This window comes from Macrobrachium nipponense, chromosome 23 (genome assembly GCF_015104395.2).
Source record: "Macrobrachium nipponense isolate FS-2020 chromosome 23, ASM1510439v2, whole genome shotgun sequence".
NCBI lineage: Eukaryota > Metazoa > Arthropoda > Malacostraca > Decapoda > Palaemonidae > Macrobrachium > Macrobrachium nipponense.
Window position 1 is genome coordinate 14,072,784 of NC_061090.1, and position 6,069 is coordinate 14,078,852.

Sequence of the window (6,069 nt, forward strand, 5' to 3'; positions counted from 1 at the left end):
AGTCAACAATCCTGGCGCCCAGCATAAAAGATCGCGTCACACACAAAAGGAGTCATTCCAACACAGACTGTCACTGGAATCAGACCTCAGAAGAAGTTCCAAGTAGGAACAAAACGTTGGGAGAAAAACCAGAAATGGTAGCAGAAGCAGCAGAGGAATTAGGACATCTTATCTTCAACCTTCCAAAAGAAGAAAAAGACAGCATCAGAAGATTAGAAAAAGATTACTTTAAGCTGAATGACATTATAGCAGCGATTAAATTCAATAAAATATGCTTAAATGAACGTTTACTACCAATATATACAAATGTATGTCTGCATGACCCGATAGCCAGGAGAGCCCCGGGCATGATGGAATTCTCCAGGGACCTCATTCAGTGACAAATCTCCATGAAAGAAGAAAACAGAAAATGTGGTATAAAAATATAAATGATAACATAAAATATAAATAAGAAAACCATAAAAATAACATGAAACAAAACAAGTTGTAGGAAGTTCTCTGATGCCAGTGAGTTTGTGTGTTTGTTTGTACCCTACGCACACAATTGTGTTTATCTTTTGGGCTGTAAAAATAAAAAATGAAAAATTTGTTCAATACAGGCAGTCCCCAGTTATCAGCGGTCTTGGTTAATGGGAATCCGGTTTTATGGCATTTGTCTAGTGCCATAAAATCGGCTATGTATGGCACCATAATGGGTTGAGTTTCAGTTATTGGTGCCATAAGATGCTAATAATAGTTATGGTGCCATAAGGTGCTGATAATAGTTATGGCGCCATAACATACCTAACAGGCGCCATTAACCGGTTATCAGCGCCACAAGCACCATAAATGCCAATTTTCGGTTAATGGCGATTTTCGCTTATCAGCACCCTGCCGAGAATGGAACCCCCACCAATAACTGGGGAATGCCTGTATATAAACAAGAAAAGCATAAAATATTAATGATAAAATCATAAGAGTAACAACACGAACCAAAAGCTGTAGGAAGTTTTCTTATGCCAGTGAATAAGTTTGTGTGTTCATACCTACTTGACACTCATGATTGCATTTATCTTTTGAATGTAAATATGAAAATTAGAAAATACAGTAAACATACGTAAATGAGAATACATTAGCATAAAATATAAAGAGAAAATCACAAGTGAATGAGTGTGCATTCGTACATACCCTATGCACATGGTTGCGTTTATCCTGAGTTGTAAAAATAAAAAAAATGAGAAAATACATTAAAATTATAAATGAGAGTAGCATAAAATATGAATAAAAATCATAAGCATGACAACATGGACCAAAATAAGTTTTCTCTCCTGGCAGATGACCTCAGCACATCTGCTCTCTACTGTGGGTAAAAATAAAAGTGATTGCAAGGGTCATGAGTGAGGGATGCTCCCCCACTCACCCCCATTGCCACATTACCAAGTTTTGAATATGTACTGCTACATTGTGTGGCGCTGACTGGCCTAGAATACTGAAGAAGTCTATGTATCTGTTCAGACGAACAACTTTTTTCTCGTGTGGCAGTAATATGTACATACGTATTGCTATTTCATTTACCTCACAATCAGGGCAACAGCTTCTTCATGAGGAATGGATAATCTCATAACCTTGTCGTCTGTTTCCATCTTTCAACTTGCTCATAAGTTCTTCAAACATAGGAGACTACATGTGAAAGTAATGGAAGAACTTTTCTTCATTGCCTTTCAGGTATAAGTATATATGTATAGAATGTTCCTTGAAGTATCCCGGATCTGTTTTTTAGATGGGTCCACCATTTATGCTCTTTTTCTAACACCCTATTCATTAAAAGTTAAGTTTATCTTAGTTTTACCAGACCACTGAGTTGATTAGCAGTTTTCCTAGGGCGGGCCCGCAGGATTAGATCTCTCTACGTGGCTAGGAACCAATTGGTTACCTAGGAAATAGACCTACAGCTTATTGGGGGATACGAACCACATTCTATTGAGGAAATAATTTCTAATCACCAGAAATAAATCCTTCTGATTCCACAATGGCAGAGCAAGGAAGTGAACTTCGGATTACTGAATCGGTAGGTGAGCATGTTAACCACTTGTCCTACATGGAACTAGGAACTACCCTATTCATTAGGTACACATAAGTTACCCTTTCTTTGACATAATTTCAAGCAAACTACAAGGTGAACTGAGCAGTATTTGCAAATCAACTTCTGCATGGTAGGCGAGCTGCACTGGAAATAACTGCTCGTGTAAAGATATGCCTCTTGACACCCTAACTTCTGGCAATTTTCCCCATACAGGGAAAAAAGCCGCTCATGTGAAGGGAGCCCAAAGGCAATGGTTTGTGTTCCCATAGGAACAGTGGTAGTTTTTATTCATCTTGTTGGCATGTGTGTTGAAAATAGTGACGCATGAGGTTATACAATATTATAGTCTGTAGTTTCCCTAAGTGGATTCTGGTTTGAATTCCATTGGTCTGTTGCCTGTATTGTAGGGTATTTTCAATATTACATATTCTATTTTGTTATTAGCAAATGAAGTTTCTTTTAGTTTTTTGGCTTTACATACTATTGATAAATTTGATAAATGAAGTGTAGATTGTTTCTTGATAAGAATTGCATTTAATTCTACATACTATTGAAGGCTGTGATGGATTTCATGGACTTTATTAGAAATCCTGTCAGCAACAGCTTATGCAGCAGAAATTACCAGACTATCAAGTCAAGCACTAGGGTGCTTTTGGACATTCAGTGCTCAAGATAGTGAAAGAGGGAGTTGTAGTGGTTGGACAGCAGGTTAAGAGATCCAGAAAATAAAGACAAAGTACTACAAGGATTTACAGGAGGAACTGGGAGAAAACCCACAGTTGCATTAAGTAAGAGAGGTTGGATGGCATGATTGAAGAAATGCAGCAGGAATGGAAGTGAAGTAAAAGGTTTTAAGTGAGTGGAGCTAGGCATCGAAGGGACACTGTAAGGTTGATGTGGTTTGCTTGATCTTGGATGTAAGATTCAAGTTGTCACTATTCATTTTAGGTTGTAGTTTTTTCTCTCACAGCATTATACTACATATGGCTCTTATGTATGTTTTTTGTGTTTTTTTTTTTTTTTTTTTTTTTTTTTTTTTTTTTTTTACATTAGGAATCGGAGGCCATTCAACATCTAGTATACATTTTGCTTGTCAGTCAAGTACATTTTTTTTTCTTGGTTAGGCACTATTAATTTACTTTTCCATTTTTTGAGTTGTTAGATTTCACAGAATGTAGGTATTAAGGACTTCTAGATAATTTGGATTTTATGATTTTTGCTTGTAAGTTTTAGTTTTTGGTACTGGTTTTCCTAGAATTATTAATTGATTGCACTATTTAATTGTTATTACGTAGTATTCCTTTGCTGCTACCTTCAGTGTTTTGGTAGCTGCTTGCATTACCTCTCAGATTCCTAGGATGGATCCTTGAAACCTCTAATTTTGCTTATCTTGTTAGATATAATCATTTTGTTTCTCATCTTAGTTATTTACAGTATATAGCATTTAGAATGGACGTTTGATTTAGCATGATGACATTGACAGTTGACAGAAAATGGTAAATTAGTCTCCTTTGTAATTGGCACTGAATGAGGTACATGAAGCATCAATTTTTCATCCAGAATTTTAACAATTCTTTGTTTGGGATGTAAATTCACATCTTGCATATTATGATTTCCTGGAAGATTCTAATATGGTATTTTTATCTTGAGTTATTTGCATTGTTAGATAAAACAGTATATTAGTTCCCCACACTATCATAGTTGGTCACTTTGATGTGTATTTTAGTAGAGTTTGTTGAACAAACCATTTTATTTGGGATGAATCTTACTTACTGTCAAAGTTAGCTTATATATCCACGCAGATAGGCGAGCAAGGATTCAAACAAAAGATTGAATGGCTGCCTGGATGACTGGCTAGTACACCTTCTCTCCACCAGGTGTGTTTTAAATGTTTTAGCTCGTCAGAATTCTCCTTGCTGACATTGTGTACAGGCGCTTTATGGTATTTCATGCTGTTTGCTGCTATCACTGTACTGTTCATTTATTTTTCCTAGTTTGCCTCCACTGGAATCAAGGCTAAGAATGGCGGGTGTAGGAATGATTATACTGTGTTATGAGGATGTTGATTTTTTAAGAGATGCACGCTGTTTGCATGGCCTACGATGGTATAAAGTGTGATCTTGAGAATAAATGCGAGGAAGTAGGGATTTTCAAGAGACTTTCTGCCGAAGTTCATTAGCACTATAGTAAGAGAAGGGAAGGAAATAGATTGCAAAAATAATTACTAGTTTGGTGAGGTTATCAACCTGTCATGTCTCCCCCTTCTCCAGGTCCTTTGTAACTATCCATGCTCAGCTTAGACTTCTTTTGCTAAATGCATTAGTTAGTGCTGAAGCTTTTCTTTGGCTCTGCCTTCTGCTCCCCTTTGGTTCAGTAAAAGCATATGGAGAATTTAGAACAGGATGTGAACCTTGTTTTGGTCAGCACAAGGTTTGTCTGAATTGGTTAGGGAACCAGTCCGGTGACCCCCATAGTGTGCGATTATTTTCATGTTCCCCTCCCTTGTAAGAGGCAAGGTGTCAACTGATGCCCCCTGTCCATCTGTAACACAATCTTAGGACGTCTTGCAACAATTGAAAGTCCACTGCCAAGGAACTGGGTTGGTTCTTGGGGCAATGCGGTTCTGTACCTTTCACACCTGCTTCTCTGTTTTTCATGCTCATAGTCGTATAATGCATTAGCCGAAGATTTAATTTTTGCTATGTATGCAACTTCTACCATCAACTGTAGTGAGTCTTACTTATTCTGATGTTATGTCAACTCAGGCAATTGTTTAATCAATCTCATCTTTTGCTCATTCTAAATTACTGTTTCTCTGTCAAAATGCAAGTTTGTTCTTTTACATGCTTTTTCTTTTGAGTATCGGCAAATCTCTTACTTCTGCCTTGATTTATGTTTCTCTTTCCACCGTGGTTTCAGTATCTTCTAGTTCCTCGCTGGACGAGTGGTTTTTGTGCTCGGCTGCCAATCTGGTGGTCCGAAGTTCGAATCCCAGCTCGGCCAACGCGGAATCAGAGGAATTTATTTCTGGCGATAGAAATTAATTTCTCGATTTAGTGAGGTTCGGATCCCACAATAAGCTGTAGGTCCCGTTGCTAGGTGACCAATTGGTTCCTAGTCACGTAAAAATATCTAATCCTTGGGGCCAGCCCTAGGAGAGATGTTAATCAGCTCAGTGGTCTGGTAAAACTAAGATATACTTACTTACTTACAGTACCTTCTGTTGTTTCCAAGTTGGATATTATTCTAGCTACGTAGCTTTAAGGATGTGTCATATGGGAATGCTTAAGTGCGTATGTTGACTTGCTTTCGGACAAGGCAGGAGTCGTCGTAACTCCTCTTTCCCCCTGCCTCCCTTTATGTCCCATTTTCTTTCACTCAGCTGAATTGTGTGGACTTGGCAGTCCCTTCAGTGCCTCCCTTTCATTGACTCAAATGTGATACAGGTACAAAACTGCTGTCGCTAGGTACGCACTCTAGCAGAAGTGTGAATCGGAGGATCTCCGGTTCGATCGACGATTGCTGAAGTGTTGTGTTTCACTGTATTATCATTTAATTGAGGAAGAAGACCACATAGGAAATAGGTTTCCCTTGTCTTCAAGTATTTTGACACCCTTTAAGTTTAAAAGAAGAGAACTCAAGCTTTCTCCTTCAATTGAGTAAGTCTTTTTAAGTTTTGTGTGTTTAGGAACACAAAGGTCTTTATGTTCGCCAGGGCTTGTCTTCTGGTTTTTTATGAAGTTGTGGAGCACATCACCTCTTTCAGTACAGACATTCAACTGTGCTTAAACCATCTAAAGGTAAAGGTAAAAGATCAGTTGTTTCTCCTTTCCTCTGAAGAGACGAAATCGAGACTGACAGGTGCTCTGGACATGCTAAACAGTTTCAGTGTAGATTGTTGTCGAGTTTTGATCTTTTATTGAACTTTTGCTCAGTACAGTGGTACCTCAGCTCATGAACAAATCGGGTTACAAACCAGATGTTAAAAAATTTTTTGTTCCAGTTCA